The 27699-nt window shown below is 36.2% G+C and overlaps 1 pseudogene; it reads left to right on the top strand.

Annotated features, from left to right (window-relative positions):
* The window catches only part of LOC120211039, a 57422-nt pseudogene extending 36802 nt beyond the window's left edge, over positions 1-20620 (top strand).
* The last annotated feature ends 7079 nt before the right edge of the window (positions 20621-27699 follow it).

Here is a 27699-nt window from a genome sequence, read left to right on the forward strand (position 1 = left end):
CTACCTTTCTTTTCTTTGTAACAATTTATTTTAGATACTTGGCATAGGAAGCCATTTCCTCGATGACTGCGAATAGGGGCACATTGATACACAACTGGTCCAAAACATCAACGAATTTCTTGAACTGGATGTTATCATCATGTTTCTTCAACCGTTGAGGGAACGGTGGTGGAGGTCTCACATCGACTACTGATGGTGCAGGGTATTCGCTGGCCTTGACCATGAATTTCTTGTTATTCGGTTGATGCTTTTCTGAGCCTTCACTTCTTTCCTTCTCTTCATGCGCTTTCTCTTGTTCAGCATTCTTAGATTCCTCATCCGGTTGTGTTACGCCTTGGCGAGAATTGTTCAGTTGTTCTCCCCCAAACTTGTCATCTTGATCAACTTGTTTTCCACTCCTTAACGTAAGTACATTGCATTAATCCTTTCCATGATGCTTAGTGACTTCAATATCACTAGGGAGATTTCCGTGTGGGCAAGAATGTAATGCCGTGGCAATCTATCCCACTTGATTCTCTAATGCTCTGAGAGATGAACTATGGCTTTGGAAAAGTGTTACCTGGGTTTGTAACAAATTTCCTTAATTTTTGATTGTTACAGAATGTTCGTGCATCAAGGTCTTTGTAGACACCATGAAATCGTTTGTTGAGGCCATGAATTCCTACAAGGGTAATTCCAAGCAGTTAGTATTGGAATGAGTGTTAGAGGAAGAAGCTATACCTTTATTTTTCTGCCAGGACTACTGAAGATGCTGATTCTGAATATGCTGATGGTTCGAATTATTTTGATGTGGCCTGTAATTTGTGGCTTGATTGTTGCTGTTCCCTTGATTATTCCACGAAATATTTGGGTGCTGTCTCCAACCAGGGTTGTACCTGTTCGAATATGCATTATTGTTGTTTCGATTATAGTTACCCACAAAATTAGTAGACTCATGGTTTTCAGGACATTCACTCTCATGATGGTTGCCGTGACAGAATAGACACACATTATTGGTCGCCTTGACTTCTCTTACCCCATTAACACATTGCAAATTTTTTAACACATTGGTTATGGCAGAAAGTTGGGCTGCAACAGAATCTTTTCTTTCTAATTCATATGCTCCAATGGTTTTTCTGTCGGTTCCCAATCTTACACTTGGAAATTGATAGTCAATATGCGTTATCCTGTTGAGGATGTCAAAAGCTTCCTTGGGAGATTTGTCTAGTAGGGTGCCATTTGCTGAGGCATCTAGCATCATTCGAGTTGGTGCATTGACTCCATTTTAAAATATCACCACTTGCGTCTAGTCATGAAATCAATGATTAACACATTTGCAAAGTAAACTTTTATATCTATCCCAACATTCGTACATTGATTCATCATTCCTTGGCAAAAACATGCAATGTCATTCTGAAGTTGTGTATTCATATTGGGCGGATTATATCGGAGTAAAAAACTCTTGCATAAATCTTCTCATGACTCCATTGATCTGGAAGGAACTCAGCTAAGCCAAGCTCTTGCTCTATCACGTAAGGAGTAAGATAAAAACTTCAGTTTGAGCATATCTTCACGTAGTCCTTGTTGTCTAAATTAATCGCATACTTCAAGGAAAGCATGCACATGATGTCTAGTGTCTTCATTGGGTGTACCACCAAATTGGCCGATAGAGTTCAGCATATTAAACATCACCGGTTTGAGTTCAAAATGAGTGGCTTATATCTCAGGTGCCACTATGCCTGGATTAAGGTCATCGAGAATTGGGTTCAAGTGATCTCGTATCGCTCTTGGTGTTGCAACTTGATCTCATAAATCTCCCATTTCGTTTTGCATTTGATTTAATTGTTCTCTGGTTCTTTGGGCACGCAACCTTTGTCTGAACGATAGCTCAACTTTGGGATCGAATGGTTCCAAAGGCTTACTAGCAGATCTCAAGGTCATGTAATAATAAAAACCTATAAAGGAAAATAATAAACTACGTTATACTAAATAATTATAAAGTGACACAAAGAGCTTGTTATGGCTATAAATTTCGTCAGTTGTCAATCCCCGACAACGGCGCCGAAAATTTGATCGCTTGTGAATGTATATGATTAGGCAAGCTAATCTGTGCAAGTATACACAATCGATGCAAGTAATATAGTAGTGAGTGAGTATTGTCTCCACAGGGATTGAGTTAGAAATATCACTTTACCACAACTAGAACTAATGCCACAAATTAATCCTACTAAGTATTAAAGCTAAGAACTAATATTAAGGAGCTAAGAATAATGATTCAATGATTGTAGACAAGTGTGGTTGAGACAAAGAAAATATGAAGACAGATAAAATAAAATAAAACAAGTATTGGATTAAATATAATGCAAACAACCTCACATATTCAGACGTGCCACAGAGCACTGATACTAAACTATTGTCTCGGTAACAATTATTTTAAGCCCATAATGAATTATCATGGCTCACTAAACTTCCCGACAGGATTACTAGGTATTCTCAGATGGTTTCTATGGCAATACCTCTCGGTGTTAACTATAGACATAGTCTTAACCTACTCTAGCATTTATCCCTTTTAGTCTTTTGAAACTCACTCCTTATCTCTAAGGTAGACAAGTTAGAACTTCACCATCCCGGATTCATTCCTTTGCTCACGTTAATATCTCTTAATTCTCTCGAATTTAAGAATCACTTTCTAGACAAAAGGCTATCTTTCGATGCTCTTATAATGGCCAGACATGTTTTACCGAAACCCCAGGCGATCTCTCGATGCACTTACAATGTTAAGGAAAAATATTTAAACTATGAGGAAAACAGTCATAAGCAAACATAATTCATCATTCATAAGCATAAAAATATTTTTCAGGCAAACAATGTTTAACACCAAGTAAAGCATTCATGGTGTTATCAAAGATCATCCAAGATTAAACCGTTTTATACAAACCCAAATAGAATTAGAGTTTAGGAAAAAATAAAGAATGACTCCTAAAGCATGGGCTATGTCGCGACAATCCTGATCAGTACCACGTCTGCCTTGGTGATCACCCTCTCTCGAGGCATGATCACCGCTCTGCTATCGTATGGCTATGGAGGACACCAAGGAAGACTGGGTGGTAGATGGAGGGAAAACACTGTAACTGCTTGCTCACGCCTAAGGTAAAGCTCTTCTTTCTTCTTCCTTGCCTTCTTCTTTTTGCTGCTATGGCTGGTAATTATAAGGAGAATCTCCTAGGGCTTTGCATGCTTTTGGAGTTTCCTTAATTAGCCGTTATTAATTTCCCAAACTTAAAAAGGAAAGGTGGCTGACAGAATAATCAAGGCTTGCTTGCACGTGAAGTAGGTCATCCAGCTGGCATGTCACATAGGTGGTTTCGCCACATGTGCTTCATACTTCTTTAGATATATCTTGCCTCGGTGAGATAAATCTTCTCCTCACATTCTCATCTGCTCCATTGGCCTTTGCAACTTTTCATTGTCATGACTGAAATGTTCTTCCTCTATAGAGTTCCTGCACAAACACAACTCAAACAACCCCTTCTCCTCAGCAGCATCAGTTAAGCCAAATAAATCTTGCCTAGGCAAAACTTATCCACCACAAGAAAATATAACCTATATGAAACTAAATGTAACTAAAAATGAAGTGCACACTTTGTTTAGACGAGCAATAACTTAAGTGAAAAGACTATAAATTAAGTATTTTTACGGAGTTATCACGCTCCTATGACAAAGTTGATTCAAAAAGGAGTGTCGATTGTGTGGGGTAAGAAACAACAGAGTAGTTTTGAATAGCAGAAAACCCTTTTGACCCAAGCCTTAGTCTTAACCCAGCCTGAGTTAGAAAAAGAGTTCATCATGTTTAGAGATGCTTCACTAAGCAGCCTAGGATACGTCTTGATGCAAGAAGGAAAGGTGGTAGCATATTCATCTCGTCAGCTTAAGCCTCATGAGTGGAATTACCAGACCCACAATCTAGAGGTTACAGCTATAGTGTTCGTGCTTAAGATTTGGAGACACCACATATATGGGAAAGTGTCATATATTCATGGATCAAAAAAGTTTAAAGTATATACCTACTCAAAAGGAGTTAAACTTAAGGCAACGTAGATGGTAGAGTTGTTAAAGGACCAAGATTGTGTTATCGACTACCACCTGGGGAAAGCAAACGTAGTAGCAAATGCATTGAGCCGAAAATTGATGTCAGAGTTGAGAGCTTTGTTAGTGTGCCTGAGTATATCTAGTGATGGGGGATTGTTAGTTGAGCTCTGAGTATAACCAGAGATGGCGAGTTAGGTTAAGTGATTGCAAAGTGCAGACAGTCGTTTAAGAGCTTGCGTTGAGCAAGTCTTTAAAGGACGATTTTGTGTACCCGAGGAATAGCAGTTGTGTAACAAGATCCTTCATGAGGCTCATTGTAGTCCACTTTCTGTTTAGCCTAGTAGTAATAAGATGTACCAAGTACTTCAATCGTTGTATTACTGTCCAGGATGAAGAGAAAGGTGTCTGAGTTTATGATGAGGTGTCTAGTATGCCAACAAGTTAAGGTGGAACATCAGGTTCCCTCAAGGTTACTTCAGTCAATTCAGATACCGCAATGGAAGTGGGATAAAGTAACTATGGATTTCGTGACTGGGTTAACAATGACGAGATGCAAGCATGACACTGTTTGGGTAATAGTAGACCAGTTGACTAAGTCCGCTCACGTCTTACCAGTCAGGATGGACTTCACCTGAGAGAGGTTAGCTCAACTCTACATCTGAGAAATAGTAAGATTACATGGAGTCTCGATTTTGATCATCTCAGACAAAGACCCCAGGTTTAATTCACGATTTTGGGAAGCTTTCCACAATTTCCTAGGCTCCAAACTCCATTTTAGCACCGCATTTCACCCTCAGACAAATGGTCAGTTAGAGAATATTGTTCATGTTCTTGAAGACATGCTCAGGTGCATCGTTATTGACCTTGAGGGTAGTTGGGAGGATCTCCTTCCTTTGGTTGAATTTGTATATAATAATAGTTATTAGTCGAGCATTGAGATGGCCCCATACGAAGCTCTGTATGGGGGCAAGTGTTGAAGTCCTCTTTTCTGGAACGAGCTTAGTGATAGGAAGATAGTAGGACCAGATCTGATTAGAGAAACCAAATAAAAGATCAGAATAATTCAGAATAGACTGAAGGAGGTATATGATAGACAAAAATCTTATGAGAATTTGAAGTGAAAGGAGATTGATTTTGCTGTGGGTGACAAAGTTTTCCTTAAGGTGTCTCCGTGAAATAAAGTACTTCGGTTTTGTTGTAAGGGGAAGTTAGCCCCGCATTTTATTGGTCCCTATGAGGTGCTTAAAAGAATCAGACTGGTAGCCTACCATTTAGCTTTATCCCAGAGCTAGAGTGCATTCATAATGTGTTCGATGTGTCCAAGCTTCGAAGGTATCGAGCTAACCAATTGCATGTTCTACCCTTAGAGAAAATCCAGTTAAACCCCGACATAACTTATGAAAAATAGCCAACCTGAATTTTAGCAAGAGAGGTAAATGAGTTAAGGAACAAGAAAATTCATTTGGTAAAGGTGCTTTGGAGGAGTTATGGAGTCGATGAAGCCACTTATGAAACCGAAAAAGATATGCAACTCCAGTATCCACATATATTCTACATGTGTAAAATTTCGAGGATGAAATTTCTTATTAGGAAGGGAATGTTGTAACGCCCCGAATCCCGGGTTAGTAGTTCGGGTCAACCCGAGACCCATAATTTGAGCCCAAAGGACCTATTAGAATAGTTTGGATCAAGTTTAGTAGTAATTGGGATTGAGTTGGGCATGAGAAAATTCTTAAACGTTGTTGGCCCCGAAATGGAAAGTAAAGGGACTAAAAATTTAATTTTCCTATTTTTGGTTTGAATGTTAAAAACCCCTTTCTTTTTTATATGTTTTACATGAACTACTCCCTAATTAGCTCACCAAAACTTCTTCTTCTTCCTTCCTTCTTTTTTTCTTCCTCATTATTTCCAAAGAGAAGCAATCAAGCATTTCAAGTTTGGTGTGGTTAAACCAATGTGAGAAAAATAATCCTCATCCTTCTAGCTTCAATTTAAGCTCCATTTCTCAAGTTTTTAGCCATGGAAACCAAAATGAGTTTTAGAAAGGTTTATTAAGATTTATGGATTCTAGCACATTTTGGGTAGATTTGAGTTACAGAGAGCGTATTTAAATTGTATACAACACCTAGTTGAGTTAGTAATCTATTTTTCTACGTTGTTTAGTGAAAGAGGTAGGAGAAAGTTCCAAACCAAATGGGAAAGAAAAAGTGACTCCTAGTTGATTTGGGAGAGGCTTTAGCAGCAGGAGAAATTAGGTAACACACTCATAACTCCTTAATACCTTTAGTGAGTCATTAGAAAAACAAGATAGCATATTGAGTTTAAAGCTTAATGAGCATTTCCATTGTAGATTTCATGATTTATGTTTTCAATATGTTTTAAAGCCTTATTTATATCCCTTATTGATCACATAAGACACTAATAACAATTGGGAACCTCAAAGTAATAATATGGGTGAATTTGAGTTCCCAAATAGGGCCATCTCGAGCGAGTATTGGTACTGAAAGAATAATACTGATATTATTATTAAAACCAGCCTGAAAGTATTTAAGTTTCAAAAGTAATTTTGATGCTCATTAAAGAAGTATCGATACTTAGGATCCAATATCGATACTCAAAGGGTAAGTATCAATACTGCAGTATTTTTAAAAACATCAAAACCAAATTTGGTATTGATACTCATGGGAGTATCGATACCCAGGGTAGAAGTATCGATACTCCCCATAGGTGTATCAATATTGGCATATTTTCAAAACATCAAACCTAAAAATTGAATCGATACCCAAGGGGACGTATCGATACTAAAGGACCAGTACCGAATGACCAATATCGATACATGCATACATTTTCGGGCATTATTTTTCAAGAAATTTTAAGAGACCTATGAGGTTTCTAAAGAACTCTATAATTACTTTCAAATACAATTTCAAGAGGAAACATTCATAATGATTAATCACACTTAGAAACGAGATCAATTAGGGTGACATAAAACTTGTAACACCCCAACTCGTATCCGACCCAGAAACGAGTCCGAGATGTCACATTGACTGTTGAAAACAATGTACTTATGCAAAATAGTAGAAAATTTAAACTTATATTAAATAAACTAAATATTTTACAGAAATTCAATACAAAAGGTTTACAAACTGATCATAGCATATACAACTTAAACCTTTTATTACACGCCAACATTGATTAATATAACAAAAAGAACCTACTGTTAAGTTGTTTCTGATATGATATCTGAAGAAGTTATGATGTTCCAGCTTCCTACTCGAACCCTTCTGACTTTTTTGATCCTACGTGTGAAACACTCACACGCTAAGTCATCAACTTAGTGAGGCATATATATAATAAGAATGAACATGCAAATTATATATTTTTATCATTTTATAAAGATATTCATATTTCCTATCACAAGAACATATATAATCAGGCATATAACAATAAAAATATAACTCATCATGAAATATTAATTCATGTTATAAATTTTAATAGCCCATGTACATTACAGAGAACTAAAGATATGTGACTGCATTAAGGTTGTACACAAATACTGTCACCACAACTCGTACAAAATGCACCAAAGTGTCGTGTAGAATATGCACCAAAGTGCCACATAGAATGTCCTGAAGGACCACATATATGTCCCGAAGGACATTATAGAATTGTCCCATAGGATAACATATATGTTCCAAAGAACCAAACATATATCCCAAATGATCACATATAAGTTCCCAAGGATCGCATATATGTCTTGAAGGACCGCGTAGAACCCTCGACTCTTGGTATGCCAATTATACCATTAGCTCTCATATCACATACTATGAGCTTTACCATGTATTATTTATGCTCTTATCTTCATATAATCAAATAGTCACATAGATCATGGCTCGTAGCATATATCACATATACATGTAATCACATAGATCGTATCATATAACTGATATTTGTTCTCTTATGTTTATATATATATATATATATATGTCATACAACATACATGATCTCATATCAGCACATATAACTTATGCATGTACCCATTCACTCATACTGATCATATCAATCACATGAATGTATTTATGCAATAATGAACTCCATATGGGAAATAGACTTATCACAAGTCTTATTTCCGTAAACATTATATATCTCATAGTGCGCACTCACCTTGGCCTCACTAGTCAACACCAACCTTTTTATCTATCTCTCTTGGTAAGTCTTACTTTTTTGACTTATCTGGACTTTTCTTTTGCTCGATATCTACACAAATATAAAATACTCATAAATATCATAATTTGAATCATTACTAAGAAATCATCAAAGTTGAATCTTAAAAGACACTTGATTCTTTATTTTCATTGGACTAGTATCGGTACTCAAGGTACATTACTGATACTTCTCTATAGTGGTATCGATACCTTACTTCGATATCGATACCTATTATGGATTTTGCATTTTCATTCTAAAATTGGTATCGATACCTTTAAATTGGTATAGATACCCATGGTACCGATATTACCACTTCGATATCGATACCTTATGAAGATTTTGTCCTTGTTTGCTTGATGGTATCGATATTGTTCATCCAGTATCGATATTGTTCATCCAGTCTCGATATTGTTCATCCAGTATCGATACCTATACGAAAATATCACCTCTAATTGCTTAGTAGTTTCGGTACTGGATGAACAATACCGATATTACAAACCCATATTACACTTCTGCATCCCAAAAATATACCAATAACTTACTAAGTTCTTTCTTTTACTCTTCTTTTTCACCCAAAACCTCATCTATGCATCCATAACCCATCCTATTTTATAATAACTCATTAACATCATCAATATCTCACCCTAACTTTGGAAACCAATAATCTTACTGAATTTTCAACATGTTCAAATTTCATTTCTAATTTTAAACCTTATATTCAATTATCTATAACTTACTATACTTTGAGTTTTAAACTATTTTAAACCTTCCTTAAGTTTTCCTAATTCATAAAGAATCAAAATCATATCTAATTTACAAGAATTAACCAACTAAAGTATTCTTACCTTAACTAAGTAGCTCATGGAGAAGAAGGAGAAGAAAGGAATGATGAAGAACAAGAGAAGTCTCTGGATATGTTTCCCTTAAAAATCTTTTTCCACGTGTATAAAAACACCAAAATGATTTTTTAATTCATTTACCTTGCTAAAAGACATTTTTGCCCTTCTATCTTTCATTTCTTTATTATTCCATCATACAAAATTAATTTTCAAGATAAATCCCTGAACTTTTTAATTTATCTAGTTTGGTAACTAAATCTTAAAATTTTATAAATAAGTCATTAACTCGGTGTTTGGGATGTTACAAATCTCCCCCTTAAGAAAATTCATCCTCAAATTTTTATTGAACAAAGAGATGGGGGTACTTATTACATATATCTTGTTCACGTTCCCACGTTTCTTCATCTACTTTTTTATTCCTCCATAAAACTTTGACTAATGGATCTATTCTATTTCTTAAATGCTTGACTTCATATGTAAATATTTGAACTGGCTCCTCCTCATAAGTCAAATATGTCTGAACTTCTATCTCTTTTGGTGAAACAATATGGGAGGGTTAGATCTATACCTCCGAAGCATGGAAACATAGAAAACATTATGAATCTTTTCTATATCGGGTGCCAAGGCTAGTTGATATGCCACTGGTCCCACTCTATTCACAATCTCATATGGTCCAATAATCCTAGGAATCAGGTTTATTTTTCATCCAAATCTTAGTACCTTCTTCCAGACCTTCAGAAAAACTTTATCTCCAACTTCGAATTCAATTTATTTCCTTTAAGATCATAATATGATTTCTGTTGGTCGAATGCTACTTTGAAATTATTCTAAATTTCCCAAACTTTTTCTTTTACATCTTGAATCAAATCTGAACCAAAAACACTTCGATCTTTAAGCTCATACCATTTTAATGGCGTACGACATTCCCTCCCATATAAAGCCTCATAGGGTGCTATTTTAATGCTGGATTGATAACTATTGCTGCAAGCAAATTCAACAAGTGGTAAATACTTCTCCTACGACCCTTTGAACTCAATTATATATGTTCTCAACATATCTTCCAATATTTGAATAGTCCTTTCAGATTGTTTGTCTGTCTGAGGGTGAAAAGTTGTACTAAAGTTCAGTCTAGTTCCCAACGCTCTATGTAAAGATTTCCAAAATCTATAGGTAAATCGAGGATCTCGTTCAGAAACTATTGAAACTGACACTCAATACAATCTAATAATTTCCATAATGTACAATTCAACATGTTTTTCCATAGCGAAATCAGTTCTGACATGAAGAAAATGTGTTGACCTGATCAAACGATAAACTATTATCCAAATAGAATCTCTTTTATTCGGAGTATAAGGTAACCCCGTAATAAAATTCATCGTCACATTCTCCCACTTCCATTGAGGAATAGAAAGTGGTTGCAATAATCCTGAAGAAACTTGATGCTCGGCTTTAACCTGTTGACATGTCAAACATTTAGACACAAATTCAGTGATACTCATTTTCATTCCCGACCACCAATATTGAATCTTGAGATCCATATACATCTTATTTCCACTCGGGTGCATTGTCAATGGACTACAATGAGCTTCTGTCAACAGATCATTCTTCAATCCTTCGTTATCTGGAATCAGTAATCTCCCTCGATAATACATATTCCCATCAGACTTAATCTCAAAATCTTTAATTCCTTCATTCTTTACTTGTTTCAGTCTCTTCAAACACTTTTCATCTTTGCTTTGTAATTATTTCAGTCGATCTAACCATGTTGGCTTAAGCTTTAACTCTACACATAGACCACTATCTCCATCTAATGATAACCTTGCATCTAAGGCTTGTAAGGCTGCAAACATTTTTCGACTTAAGGCATTCGCCAAAACATTTGCTTTTCCAGGATTTAAGTCAATTATCACATCGTAATCCTTTAGAAACTCAACCTATCTTCTCTGTTTCAAGTTTAATTCTTTTTTAGTCATCAGATACTTCAAGCTCTTGCGATCCGTATAGAGATAACAACGTTCCCCATATAAGTAGTGACACCAAATCTTGAGAGCGAACATAACTGTAGCCAATTCCAAATCATGCATTGGATAGTTTTTCTCATATGGTTTCAATTGTCTAGATGGATAGGCTACCACTTTTCCCTCTTGCATTAGAACACATCCCAAATCGTTATGGGACGTGTCACTGTAAATCACGTAGTTTTTTCCATACTCGGGTTGGACCAACACTGGAGCTTCTATCAAAATTCTTTTTAACTCTTCAAAACTTTCTTGACATTTATGGGTCCAAACAAATGGTACATTATTCCTCATCAACTGCTTCAAATGTAAAACTATCATTGAAAAATTCTTAACGAACCTTCGATAATAACCCGCCCGCCCCAGAAAACTTCACACTTCAGACAAGTTCTTGGGAATTTCCCATTCTAAAATGACTTTTATCTTTTGAGGATCAACTTGAATCCCTTCTACAGAAATCACATGCCCAAGAAAAGCTACTTCATTCAACCAAAACTCACATTTAGACAATTTGGCATATAGTGTCTTATCACGTATAGTTTGCAAAACTACTCTTAGATGTGTACTATACTCCTCATTAGACTTCGAGTACACCAGTATATCATCGATGAAAATAACTACAAATTGATCCATGTAAGGTTGAAATATTCTATTCATCAAATCCATAAAAGTAGTAGGTACATTGGTTACCCCAAACGGCATCACAATAAGCTCATAATGACCATATCTCATTTTAAAAGCCGTTTTCTGAATATCTTTCTCCTAAATCTTCAATTGATGATAACCAGAACGCAAATCGATATTTGAAAAGATTGAAGCTCCCTTTAACTGATCAAACAAGTCGTCAATTATTGGGATGGGATACTTGTTCTTTATAGTAACCTTGTTGAGCTGTCGATAATCAATGCAGAGACGCATTAAACCATATTTCTTCTTAACAAACAACACCAGAGCTCCCCAAGGTGACACATTTGGTTTGATAAATTATTTGTCCAATAGGTCTTGTAACTGATTATTTAATTCACTCAATTCGTTTGGTGTCATTCGGTAAGGTTCCATTGTAATAGGCGTTGTTCCCGGTATTACCTCAATTTGAAATTCAACCTCCCTATCTAGAGGTAGTCCTGGCAACTCAATAGGAAAGTCATCGGGATCCTTATAACAATAACTTCTTTGCTGACATCATTGATATTACATTTTCTAACGAATTCAATCTTTCACTGATCATATTGACTTTTATTCCTTTTGAACTAATTAGGGTTACCCTTTTCAGTCTACAATCAATATTTGCATGATAATGGTACAATCAATCCATCCCCAAAATTACTTCAAACTCATCAAAGGGTAATTCCATCAGACTAGCAGAGAATTCAATTCCCTGAATCCTTATGGGATGCCCTTTACATACTTTATTTACCCGCACACTATGCCCTAAAGGATTAGTTACTATCACCTTATTACTTGTAGATTCTAATGAAATTCTCAACTCCTTTACTAACTTATTACTAATATATTAATAAGTAGAACCCGGATCAATCAATACCAACACACATTTATCATATAACCGAAAAGTACCTGCTATAATCTCGAGATCATCACGGTCTTCATTTATCTTAATATTATACACTCGTGTTGTCGAGCGCACTTCCTGTTAAGTAGATGACTCAGGTTGATTTCTCCCTCTACCTTTTCCTCATCCTCTTTGAGATGCCGAAGTAGATCATTTCGATTGTACAGGTTCACCGACTATCATCGGATAATCATGAATGAAATGTCATGTGTCCTCACATCGAAAACAAGCCCCATAAACTATTCAACATACTCCGAAATGATTCTTCCCATAATATTACCACTGTCTAGATTGACCCTGATTTGATCACCCTACACTAGATCCTACTGATTGCGTCTGTATAGTTCTCATCTGACTTGATCCTTTAGCAGAGGATGCAACTGACTCAGACCTGGCCTGAGACAATAACCCAGAATCTCTACCCCTTTTTAGTGGTGCTGAACTCGATGAAGCCCCAGTTCTTTAAGACGTCTTAGCTCTTTTCTCTACAAATCTTTTATTTTGAGCTCTCTCTAGAGCTTTAGCACAGTTAACCACTCATTGGAATGAGCACAGATTCGAAACTATTAATATCTCCTTCAATCTAGGGCGCAAGCCCTCCACATACCATTCACAATCATCTTTTTCCTTTGGAATAAGCTCAGTAGGAAAACAACTTAACTTATTAAACTCACACTCATATTCATACATAGTGCGATTCAATTGCTTCAGGCTTATAAACTCTTGCTTTATCTTCCTTATAAATTGATATCCAATATACTTGTACTTGAACTCTTACAAAAAAGGACCATGTCACATGACCTTCATCGGCTTCACCTTTAAATTTAGGAGCACCCAATCCTTTCAACTCTTTCGCTACATTCATTCTATGAGTTGATGGAGCAGGAGGTTGGAAAAGCGTCAGAATAGCGTCCAATGCCCTGAAGAACATATCTTGGTCTTGTACAGGCACTCCCTAAGGTGCATTCTCTTCACATTGCCTGGTCAGGGTAGGTGAATTGCTACTACCCTTATTCCTATCATCTACTGCTTCACTTCGGGAGCTTTCGCGATCAGACATCTAATAAGACATAATCATATAACTCTATTAGCAAGACAACATACTCATTGCTATATCATATCAGAGGTATTCACTATTCTATTGGCATGTAAACTTTTTAAACCACTTTTGACCTCGGTTTCTTCCTAGAATCGACTAAACCTTAACTCTGATACCATTAAATGTAACACTCCAACCTGTATCCGACCCAGATACGAGTCCAAGATGTCACATTGACTTTTCAAAACAATGTACTTATACAAACTAGTAGAAAATTTAAACTTATATTAAATAAACTAAATAATTTACAAAAATTCAATACAAAAGGTTTACAAAATGATCAGAACATATACAACTTAAACCTTTTATTACATGCCAACATTGATTAATATAACAAAAGTAACCTACTGTTAAGTTGTTTCTGATATGATATCTGAAGAAGTTATGTTGTCCTAGCTGGCTACTCGAGCCCTTCTGACTTCTTTGATCCTACGTGTGAAACACTCACACGCTAAGTCATCGACTTAGTGAGGAATATATATATATAAATAAGAATGAACATGCAAATTATATAGTTTTATCATTTTAAAAAGATATTCATATTTCCTATCACAAGAACATATATGATCAGGAATATAAAATATAAAAATATAATTCATCATGAGATATTAATTCATGTTATATATTTTAATAGCCCATGTACATTACAGATAACTAAAGATATATGAGTGCATTAAGGTTGTGCACAAATGCTGTCACCACAGCTCATATAAAATGCACCGAAGTGCCACATAGAATATGCACCGAAGTGCCACATAGAATGTCCTGAAGAAGCACGTAGAATTTTCCCGTAGGACCACATATATGTTCTAAAGGATGAAACATATATCCTGAAGGATTACATATAAGTTCCCAAGGATCACATTAATGTCTCGAAGGACCACGTAGAACTCACGACTCTTGGCATGTCAATTATACCCTTAGCTCTCATCTCACATACTATGTGCTGGAGAGAAAGGGTTGTTTGGGTTATGTTTGTGGAGAAATCCTACAGAGGAAGAACATTTCAGTCGTGACAATGTAAAAGTACAGAGGCCAACGAAACATTTGAGAACACGAGGAGCAGATTTATCTCGCCAAGGCAAGATTTATTTGAGGAAGTCTGAAGCAGGTGTGGCTAAACCGCCTATGTCACACACCAACTGGATAACCTACTTCACGTACAAGCAAGCCTCAATTATTCTGACAGTCGCCAGCCACCTTTCCTTTTTAAGTTCGAGCAATTAATAACGGCTAGTTAAGGAAACTCTAAAAGTAGACAAAGCCCTGTGAGATTTTCCTTATAAATAACCAGCTGTAGCTGCCAAAAAAAGAAAAAAAATAAGAGGAGAGAAGAGCTTTACCTAAGGCATGAGCAAGCAACTGCAGTGATTTCCCTCCATCTACCCATCAACCTTCCTTGGTCTCCTCCATAGCCAGACGATAGCAGAGCAGTGATCAGGCCTCGAGAGAGGGTGATCACCAAGGTAGGCGCGGTGCTGATCAGGATTGTCGTGACAGAGCCCCTGGTTTTGGGAGTCATTCTTCCTTAGCTTTTAACTCTTTATCTATTTGGGGTTGTATCAAACGTTTAATCTTGGATGATCTTTGATAGCACAATGAATGCTTACTTGGTGTTAAACTTTGTCTAACTTGAACAATATTTTATGTTTATAAATGATGAAGTATGTTTCACTTATGACTGTTTTGTTCATAGTTTAAATATTTTACCTTAGCATTGTAAGAGCATCGAGAGATAGCCTTGGGTTTTGGTAAAACATATCTTGGCATTGAAAGAGCATTGAGAGATAGCCTTTTGTCTATACAAGTGATTCTTACATTCGAGTGAATTAAGATAGATCAACGTGAACAATAGAATGAATCCAGGATGGTGAAGTTCTAACTTGTCTACCTTATAGATAAGGAGTGAGTTTCAAATGACTAAAAGGGATAGATGATAGAGTAGGAGATACTACGTCTATAGTTAACGCCGAGAGGTATGGCCGTAGCAATCGTCTAAGAATACCTAGTAATCCTGTCGGGCAGTTTTAGTGAGTCATAATAAGTCATTCTAAACTGAGAATATTTGTTGTCAAGACAATGGTTTAGCATAAGTGCTCTGTGACAAGTCTGAATATGAGAGGTTGTTTGCATTATATTTAAATCATCAACTGTTTTATTAGTCTGCATATTAATTTTGCCTCAACCAAACTTTTCTGGAATCATTGAATCATTTTCTTAGTTTATTAATATTAGTTCTTAGGATAATACTTAGTAGAACTTAGTTTGTGACATTAGTTCTAGTTGTGGTAAAAAATATATTTCTAATCCAATCCCTGTAGAGACGATACTCACTCACTACTATATTACTTGCATCGATTGTGTATACTTGCACATATTTTCTTGTCTTAGCATATATATTTACAAGCGATCAAGTTTTTGACAACTGACGACATTTTAAGCCATAACAAGTTCTCTTTATCACAATATATTACTCTAACGTAGTTTATTATTTTCTCTTGTAGGTTTTTAATTTTTGCTTAACCTTGAGAACTTCTGGTCAGCCTTTGGAACCATTCGACCCTGAAATTGAGCAATCACTCAGACAAAGGTTGCGTGCCCAAAGAACCAGCGAACAATCAAATCAATTTCAAATGCAACACAACATGGGAGATTTAAGAGATCCATATGTAGAAATTAATCTTCAAGTTACAAGACCAAGAGCGATACGAGATCATTTGAACCCTATTCTCGATGACCTCTATCCAGGCACAGCGGCACCTAAGATCCAAGCCACTCACTTTGAACTTAAACAGGTGATGTTTAACATGTTAAACTCTATCAGACAATTTAAAGGCTCACCCAATGAAGATGCGAGATAGCATGTTCGTGCTTTCCTTGAAGTATGCGACTCGTTTCGACAATAAGGAGTACATGAGGATGTGTTAAAACTGAAGCTTTTTCCTTACTCCCTACGCGATAGAGCAAGAGTCTGGCTTAGCGGAGTTCCTTCCGGTTCAATGGAGTCATGGGCAGATTTATGCAAGAGTTTCCTACTACGATACAATCCGCCCAATATGAATACTCAGCTTCGCAATGAGATTGCAAGTTTTCTCCAAGGAGATGATGAATCAATGTACGAATGCTGGGATAGGTATAAAAGTCTACTTCACAAATGTGTTAATCATGGATTTCACGATTGGACGCAAGTGGTAATGTTTTACAATGGAGTCAACGCACCAACTCGAATGATGCTAGATGCCTCATCGAATGGCACCTTACTAGACAAATTACCCAAGGAAGCTTTTGACATCCTCGACAGGATAGCAAATAATGATTATCAATTTCCAAGTGCAAGATTGGGAACTGGCAGAAAAACATCAGGAGCATATGAATTAGAAGGTAAAGATTCGGTAGCATCTCAACTTTCGGCTTTAACCAATATGTTGAAAAATTTGCAACGTCCTAATAAGGTAAGTGAAGTCAAGGTGACCAATAATGTATGCCTATTTTGTCATGGCCATCATCATGAGAGTGAATGTCCTGAAAATAATGAGTCAACCAAATTTGTGGGCAACTACAATCGAAAAAATAATAACCCCTATTTGAATACATACAATCCTTGTTGGAGACATCACCCAAATTTTTCATGGAGTAATCAAGGGAATAGTAACAATCAAGTCGTAAACTACATGCCACATCAAAATAATTCTGACCATCAACATTTTCAGAATGAGCATCATCAGTAACCCTGGCAGAACAATAAAGGTATAGCTTCTTCCTCTAACACCAATTCGAATATTAATTTCTTAGAGTTATCATTGGAGGAATTCATGGCCTCAACAAAAGATTTCATGGCTTCCACAAAGACCTTGATTCACAACCACTCTGCAATAATTAAAAATCAAGGAAATTTGCTACAAAGCCATGCAACGCTTTTACAAAGCCATAGTTCATCTCTCAGAGCATTGGAGAATCAAGTGGGACAAATTGCTACAACATTACATTCTCGCCCACATGGAAATCTCCCTAGTGATACTGAAGTCACTAAGCATCATGGAAAGGAGCAATGCAATGTACTTACACTAAGGAGTGGAAAACAAGTCAACCAAGATGACAAGTTTGGGGGAGAATACCTGAACAATCCTCGCCAAGGCGTAACACAATTGGATGATCAATCTGATAATATTGAACGAAGGAAAGTGCCTGAAGAGAAGGAAAAAAGTGAAGGCTCAGAAGAGCATCGACCGGATAACAAGAAATTTGTGGTCAAGGCCAACAATTACTCAGCACCATCAGCAGTCGATGTGAGACCTCCACCACCATTCCCTCAACGATTGAAAAAACATGATGATGAAATCTAATTCAAGAAATTTGTTGAAGTTTTGGATCGGTTGTGCATTAATGTGCCCTTACTTGAAGCCATCGAACAAATGCCTTCCTATGCCAAGTATCTTAAGGAAATTGTTATAAAGAAAATGAATGAATAACGTGTCACCACAGCAACAGAAATCTGTTCAGCAGTAAGTAAACTCCCACCAAAATAAAAAGACCCTGGTAGTTTTCTAATACCATGTTCCATTGGTAATGACTTCATAGGAAGAGCTCTTATTGATTTGAGATCAAGTGTAAACTTGATACCAAAGTCCATATTTATGAAGCTAGACGGGTATCACGCCCAGCCAACCTCGATCATCCTACTGTTGGTTGATCGATCTTATGTGCGACCTGACGACGGAATAGAAGACGTCTTAGTAAAGGTGGACAAATTCGTATTTCTAGATGATTTTCGTAACCTGGATTACGAAGCCGATGAAAATGCACGAATCATTCTAGGACGCCCCTTCTTAGCCACCAGGAGAATTCTCATAGATTGTAAAAAAGGAGAATTAACCATGAGAGTAGGTGAGCAAAGCGTCACTATCTACGTATTCAACTCCATGAAATACATGGACAATTCAGAGGAATGTCAATGCATTAACAAGATTGAAGAAAAGGTAATCCTTGGATGAGGTGAATCCCTAAGGCTCGATGAATACAATACATTATAGTATAAACATACAACCAAGATACATGAAGCAGAAAACTTTGGCCCAGACGAAATATTTTTAGAAGACGATCCTGAAAATCATGGCATCGACCACAGAAATCTGAGCAATGAACACCCCGAAAACAATACCAATGCAAGATGCGGAGGAAATACAAGGAACCAATCAAGACTTCTTCATAACAGATTGGGTATAAAATTTGAACCCTTAGATTATGATGAAGTTAAATCTCATGAGTCATCTTTATAACATGAACCGAAGTTGGAACTTAAAGCTTTTCCATCACATTTGAAATATGCATATCTAGTAGTTGATAAAACCCTACTAGTGATAATTTCTATCAACTTAACCTCCGAACAAGAGAACATTTTGTTGAATGTCTTGTCACAGCACAGGAAATCTATAAGATGGACGATGGGAGACTTAAAAGGAATCAGTCCGACCATATGCATGCAGAAAATCAACCCTGAAGATAGCCATAGCACTTCGGTGCAACCGCAAAGACGACTCAACCCGATCATGAAGAAGGTAGTCATGAAGGAAATTATAAAATGGATGGATGCAGGAGTGATTTATCCTATATCCGATAGTTCATGGGTTAGCCCAATACAATACGTACCAAGGAAAGGTGGTGTGACCGTGGTTAAGAGCGAGTATGACGAGCTACTCACCACAAGAACAATCACGGGATGGCGCATATGCATCGACTACAGGAAGCTCAACAAATACACAAAGAATAATCATTTTCCTCTCCCTTTTATCGACCAAATGTTGGATAGACTAGCGGGAAAAACATTTTACTGCTTCCTCGATGGATACTCGGGGTATAACCAAATTGCCATAGCACCAGAGGACCAAGAAAAAACAACTTTCACGTGCTCGCATGGTACCTATGCATTTAGACGAATGTCGTTTGGACTGTGTAACACTCCAGCTACATTCCAAAAATGCATGATAGCAATATTTTCGGATATGGTGGAAGAGTGCATGGAAATATTTTGACCGATGTCTCGACAATTTATCCATGGTGTTGAAACGCTGTGAAGAAGCCAACCTAGTACTAAACTGGGAAAAATTCCATTTTATGGTAACCGAAGGAATAGTGTTGGGTAACAAAATTTCATGCCATGGCATCGAAGTTGACAAAGCCAAGTTGGATGCAATTGCAAATCTTCCCCCACCTACTAATGTGCGAGGTGTACGCAGTTTCCTTAGACATGCAGGCTCTACATGCGGTTCATAAAAGACTTCTCATAAATTTCTAAACCCTTATGTCTTTGCTTCAACAAAATCATCCATTTGAATTCACTAATGATTATTTGAATGCCTTCACATATTTGAACAAAAAGCTTTCGGTAGCACTAATTGTTATCCCACCAGACTGGAATGAACCATTTGAGCTCATGTACGACGCTAGTGACTATGCAGTCGGAATAGTGCTAGGGAAACAGAAAAGTAAATTTTTCCACGTCATATACTATGCAAGCCGTACTCTTAATGATGCACAAGTGAACTATACCACCACTGAAAAAACAACTTTTAGCAGTAGTATTCGCATTCGATACGTTTAGGCCATATCTAAGAGGCACTAATGTAATTGTGCACACGGATCACTCTGCCATTAAATATCTTATTAATAAAAAATATGCAAAGCCTAGAATAATTCAGTGGATATTACTACTGCAAGAATTTGATTTAGAGATCAATGATAGAAAAGGTATAGAAAATCAAGTGACATACCATTTGTCTAGACTAGATAACAAACTTGATTGTCATGACATCACAGAAATTAAAGAGGACTTCCCAAACGAGAAAATATTATTTTTCACGGCTGCGCCGTAGTATGCTGACATTGTTAACATTCTTGTTAGTGGTATTGTTCCTCCTGGTTTATCTAGCCAAGGCAGAAAAAAGTTTCGACATGATGTGAGACATTACTATTGGGATGAACCGTTTCTATTCAAGCAATGCAGAGACCAAATAATCCAAAGATTCATTCTAGAAGAAGAGCAACAAAATATACTACACCAATGCCACTCATCACCATATAGAGGACATTTCGGTGGAATAAGAACAGCAGCAAAAGTGCTTCAGTCTGGATTTTATTGGCCAACCCTGTTCAAAGATGTGCAAGAATTCTACAAATCATGTGATAGATGTCAACAAATAGGAAACATCTCGAAACGCAATGAGATGCCATGGCAAAATATTATGGAAATCGAAATTTTTGATGTATGGGGAATAGATTTCATAGGATCTTTCCCATCATCATTCGGAGATTTGTATATTCTCTTGGTAGTGGATTATGTATCAAAATGGGTGGAAGCCATCGCAACACCTAAAAATGATTCCAAGATGGTGCTAAAGTTTTTGCAAAAAAAGATGTTCACCTGCTATGGAACACCACGAGCTATAATTACTGACGAAGACACACAATTTGACAACAGATTGATTTCCAAGGCACTGAAATGATATAGAGTATGACACAAGATCGCTATGGCGTATCACCCACAGACGAATAACCAAGCCGAAATTTCTAACTAGGAGATTAAGTAGATCCTTAAAAAAGTGGTCAACCCAAATCGAAAAGACTGGTCACCGAAGCTATATGAAGCACTATGGGCTTATCGCACTGCATTCAAAATACCGTTGGGAATGTGTTAGAGTATGCCCAAAGACCAATCATATGATGACCGTAATAATACTTTTATTTATCGATTTTATTGAATAAAGGCATTGCCGCTATTACTTTCATTTATATATATGTGTTTAATATAAACTGAAAGATAATAAAGTCCATATAATGACATAATTATAATTATTAAAGGATCCCTAGTCAAGTATTATTATGGGCATGGACAATAATAATATGCTTAAGACTAACATGTTATTGATTGATAACAATGAGTTGTCATTGACATAGAGATGTCAGAATTGATACATGATTATATTGTTAGAGAACAATGTATTGGATTGATTGACCACGAGCATATGTCTTGGATTATTATGTGACAGTCATAACATTGCTCATGGTGATGACTATATGTATGATCCTCTAACTTGAGATCAATACTATCCCAACATATATTGTTGTATGTTTTGATGCAGCTAAACAAGCTCCGTAACTGGTTGCTCTATAAAAACTGTTATTGAATATATCTCAATATATGTAGTGGGTTTGTATGATTAAGATAGGATTTGTCCTTCCTACATAATAGGAAATAAATCACAGACCACTTGATTGAGTAAGACTAGAAATGCATGACCATGCTCGAATAAGTTGATATGAGATATCATAAACTATTCGTTAATTAAAGTCTACTATAGATATCAAGAAACAATAGATGGGCTATACAAGTGTGACTATTCCAAGACTTGTGCCTATTCTAGATATAAAGGACATAAGGATGTAATACATAAAAGAGTAATCACCAAGATGATATGTCGAATCATATTTTCTTGTAACTTAAGTAACAATGATATATTGCTAGATGTCACTCATTGTATGTAATATTATAATTGTTCTAATAATTACTGCTAACATTACAAGAACCTACAAGGTCACACCCTAAGATTGAAACGAGCAAAGATGTACAATTGTTGTACGTTACTAAAATATATATCTAGAGTTAATTAAATATATGTTTTAATAATCCTGAATATTTAATTTTAATTAATTAAATATAGATTGAATTAATTTGAAATAATAAAATCCCTAATATGATTAGGGTAACTTGGATATAAGAGGATTATTAAATTCCAATTAATTAAATATAGATTTAATTAATTTGAAGTAATAAAACCCTAATATGATTAGGGTAACTTGGCTATAAAAGAGTGTGTTAGGTCTAGCAGCCATTGAAAAACACAAACTCAAAACCTTCAACCGTTTTCTCTCAAAAGAGTTTTCGGAAAACAAAGATTGCTCTTAATCGAGTGAACTGAGTAGAGGCCGAGACGTGATTTCATGGAGGCTTAAGATTCGAACTGATCTACACCACCAGTATTCACTGTTATCCTTGTTGTTTTTCAAGGAACCCACTGTAAGTATTCGCATCTCTTCCTCCCGATTTTAGTTTTTCGTACTTGGATCGCTGGTGAGACCGTCGAGTTTTATTTTCGCTGCACCATGGGGTGTGCCGACAGTCCCAACAGTGGCATTAGAGCCACTTTTACGATCTGATTTTGGGTTAAATATTTGGTTGATGCGATATGTATGAGATGCATGTTCTAGTTTTAACGATTTCGGTAAATATGTTGATATCATTGTTCGAATCGATACTCACAACGATTAATATATTAATTTGTTAATATGTTTTTCAATAGGGTTGTTGTTGGATGATATATGGGAGTGCGATAGCATATCGCGTTCAGCTGTGGAACAATGGTTGTTCCGATGCAGAAACCTTCGGGATTAAAAATCCCAAAAGAATTATTCTATTGATAATTGTTATCAAATCGCCCCTTGACCCCTTATCAACAGTACAAATTGAAGGCCCATATTAATAATTTTATGTATATATATATGATATGTTTGTTTTACACGGTGTTTGATCTGTATGGTTATAGCCCTTGTTCAATTCAAAATGGTTTATTTTGAAATACGATCTGCGAGTCGTGCCTTTCTATATCTCTATTGTATTTCTCTTCTCATCTTACTCCCTCGTATGTAAAACGTGTTTCTTTTAAAATTGTAAATCTATAAAGATTCACAAGGAGCAAAAGAATGGAGAGAAGATGCCTAGAGAGCAATCTTAGGCTTTAGGGTTCTTGGTTCTCCCATTGGCTTGGGATGGGCCACCTTAATCATTGGTTTAGTCTTTAACCATTGCATCTTATTTATTGATATATTTGTTATGTATGCAATGCATCAAATGATATAATAAGAATAAATATTGATGCAATAGCAAGTGATATTCACCGGTTGAAATATTGGTAATAACTTAGCTAGGTTATTCTAATAGGATTAGAAACCTAGATGTTAAATATTTCGATAAGTCATGAGATGACTTGAACAAAAGTTGTTCACCAAAAATGAGGAGTTACATTAGATGTAACTAGTCAAGTGTTACTTACCTAAATAATCACTATCCTAAAAGAAAAGGCAAAGCTGATTTAGGAAATTGATGTATTATGGATCCTCACCCACTAGAAAAATTTTCGTTGAATTTTTTCAAAATTAAAACAAAGAGGGTTTTTAATTTTGAATAAAATAGTGAGAGTAATTTGTAAATAAAGTCCTATTTATAAATTTTAAATTCGGTAAATTTACTTACTTTAATATTTCCATTGTTGTAGATTTAATGGAAAACAACACTTTATCACTGCGATCACTCCTTGAGAAGGATAAACTTAATGGCATAAACTTCCTTGACTAGTTTCGTAATTTGAGAATTGTTCTCAAACAGGAAAGGAAGGAATATGTCATTGAGGAACCTGTTCCTGATGAACCGGTAGCTAATACTTCAAAAGCTGACAAAGACAAATTCAAGAAACATATGGATGATATGTTAGATGTAGGATGTCTAATGCTTGCCACCATGACTCCTAAGCTTCAGAAGCAACATGAGGACATGGTTGAATATGAGATGATTCAAAATCTCAAAGAAATATATGAAGGGAAAGCATGTCAAGAGAGATATGAGACCTCTAAATCTCCATTTCAATGAAAAATGGCAGAGGGAACTCCTGTAGGAGCTCATGTCATCAAGATGATGGGCTACATCCAAACGTTGGGATTTCCTCTCAAAGATGAATTGGCTACCGATGTTATCCTGCAATCGTTGCCAGATAGCTTTAGCCAATTTGTCCTTAATTTCAACATGAATGAAATTAACAAAACTTTACCACAGTTACTTGGCATGTTACGAACTACTGAAAGTAATATGAAAAAGGTTGGACCTAAGCCTAATCTGATGGTCCACAAGGACAAAGGAAAGGGAAAGAAAAAGGTAATTGCAAAGTCTAAGGGAAATGGTAAGACCAAACCAAAAGGGAAAAATGCATTGAAACCCAAAGGGGGAGTTAGCAAAGAAGGAAAATGTTTCCATTGCGATAAGACCGGACACTGAAAGAGAATCTGTCATGTTTACCTTGAAGAGGTCAAGAAGGTAAAAGCAAATGGAATGTTTGTTTCAAGTATTTATGTTATTGATGTTAATTTGTCAACATCTACTTCTTGGGTTTGTATTAAATACCGGTTGTGGTTCTCATATTTGTACTTATGTACAGGGACTGCAAAAGAGAATGAATCTGGCTAAAGGAGACGTGGACCTACGAGTGGGAAATGGAGCAAGAGTTGATGCATTATCTATAGGGACATATGTTTTATCTTTGCCTAGTGAACTTGATTTAAATTTAGAGGATTGTTATTATGTGCCTAGTTTGACTAAGAACATTATTTCTATTTCTTGTTTGGACAAGATTGGCTTTGAGATTATTATTAAGAATAATTGTTGCTCTTTTTATCTCGATAGTGTTTTTTATGGTTCGCATAATTAGTTAATGGTCTCTATATTTTGGATCAAGATAACACCATTTATAACATAAATACTAAGAGATCAAAAACAAATGACTCGAATCAAACTTATCTTTGGCATTTTAGTTTAGGCCATATAAGTGACAAACGCATATCAAAACTCCATAAAGATGGATTCTTAGATTTATTTATTTTCGAACAATATGATGTATGTGAATCTTGCTTATTGGAAAAATGACTAAAGCTCCTTTTAATAATAAATGTGAGCGAGCAAGTGATTTATTGGGGTTAATACATAGTGATGTATGTGGACCAATGAATACACAAGCCAGAGGTGGATTCCATTACTTCATTACTTTTACCGATGTCTTCAGTCGGTATGGGTATATTTATCTTATGCGCCATAAATCTGAAGCCCTTGAAAAGTTTAAGGAATTTAAAAATGAAGTACAAAATCAACTAGGAAAGAGTATTAAGGCATTTCGATAAGATCAAGGTGGAGAATACTTAAGCATAGAGTTTGATGAACTCCTAAAAGAATATGGGATTGACTCACAGTTTACACCACCTGGTACACCACAGTGGAATGGAGTTTCTGAAAGAATAAATCGAACACTGTTAGACATGGTCCGATCGATGATGAGTCATAGTGATCTTCCAACTTCTTTCTGGGGACATGCACTTGAAACAGCCACTTTCAGTGTTCTATCTAAATAGGTTCAAAAGACACCATACGAGATATGGACTGGGAAACGTCCCAGTATGTCTTTTGTAAAGATTTAGGGTTGTGAAGCTTATGTAAAACATCAGATGTCTACAAAGCTCAAACCTAAATCTCATAAGTGTATATTTGTTGCATATCCTAAAGAAACTAAGGGATACTATTTCTTCAACCCTAACGAGAACAAAGTGTTTGTTGCTCGAACAGGAGTTTTTCTCAAAAGAGAATTTCTCACAAAGAAATGGAAGGGTATAAATATTGAACTTGGAGAAGTTGAAGAACAACAAATAAATGAACCTGAAGTTGAGCATGTTTCACAAGTTGTTGAGTAGCATTCAACAGATTTAGAAACACAATCACTGCGTAGATCCATAAGAGAACATCGTGCACCTGAGATATTTGGATTTCTCGTTACGACACATGGAGATGTTCTTCTTATGGATCAAGATGAGCCCAGGACTTATCAAGAGGTAGTGTCTAGCCTAGACTCTGAGAAATGGCTTGAAGCCATGAGATCTGAGATGGATTCTATGTTAGTAAACCAAGTATGGACTTTGGTTGAACCACTTGAAGGGGTCAAACCTATAGGGTGTAAATGGGTTTTCAAGAAGAAAACCGACATAGATGGTAATGTACAAACATACAAGGGGAGATTAGTCGCTAAAGGTTTTCGACAAGTTCATGGTGTAGACTATGACGAAACATTCTCCCCTGTAGCTATGTTTAAGTCCATCCTGATCCTGCTCGCAATAGCTGCATTCCATGATTATGAAATCTGGTAAATGGATGTCAAAACCGTATTCTTTAATGGAAAACTTGAAGAGGATGTGTATATGACACAACCAAAAGGTTTTGTCTTTCCAGGAAATACTGGAATGGTTTGTAAGCTACAGAGGTCTATTTATGGACTAAAGCAAGCTTCTCGAAACTGGAATCTTCGTTTCAATGATGCAATCAAAGAGTTTGGTTTTGTCAGAAATGAAGATGAGCCTTGTGTTTATAAGAAGGCTAGTGGGAGAATTGTTTCTTTCCTAATCTTGTATGTAGACGACATACTCATCATAGGAAATGATATACCCACTTTACAGTCTGTTAAGACTTGGTTAAGTAGTTGTTTTTCTATGAAATATTTGGGTGAGGCAGCGTATATCTTAGGATTTAAGATCTATAGAGATAGATCAAGATGACTTCTAGGTCTGAGTCAAAGTACATATATAGACAAAGTGTTGAAATGGTTCAGTATGGAAGAATCCAATAAATGATTTTTGCCTATGAGACATGGCATTTCTCTTTCTAAGGAAATGTGTCCTTCAACTCCACTAGAAAGAGAACGGATGAATAAGATTCCATATGCTTTGGCTATTGGTTCTATAATGTATGCCATGATATGTACTCGACCAGATGTATCGTATGCTCTAAAGCATGACGAGTTGGTATCAAGTAAACCCTGGTGAAAATCACTGGGTTGCGGTTAAAAATATCCTTAAGTACTTAAGAAGAACTAAGGATAAATTTCTTGTCTATATAGGGGAGGAAGAGCTTAGTATAAAAGGTTATACTGATGCTAGCTTCCAAACTGACAATGATGACTCACGATCGCAATCGGGTTTTATGTTTTGTCTTAATTGAGGTACTGTGAGATGGAAAAGTTCAAAGCAAGACACAGTAGCTGA

The sequence above is a fragment of the Hibiscus syriacus genome, unplaced genomic scaffold (genome assembly GCF_006381635.1).
Source record: "Hibiscus syriacus cultivar Baekdansim isolate YM2019G1 unplaced genomic scaffold, ASM638163v2 tig00109957_pilon, whole genome shotgun sequence".
Taxonomy (NCBI): Eukaryota; Viridiplantae; Streptophyta; class Magnoliopsida; order Malvales; family Malvaceae; genus Hibiscus; species Hibiscus syriacus.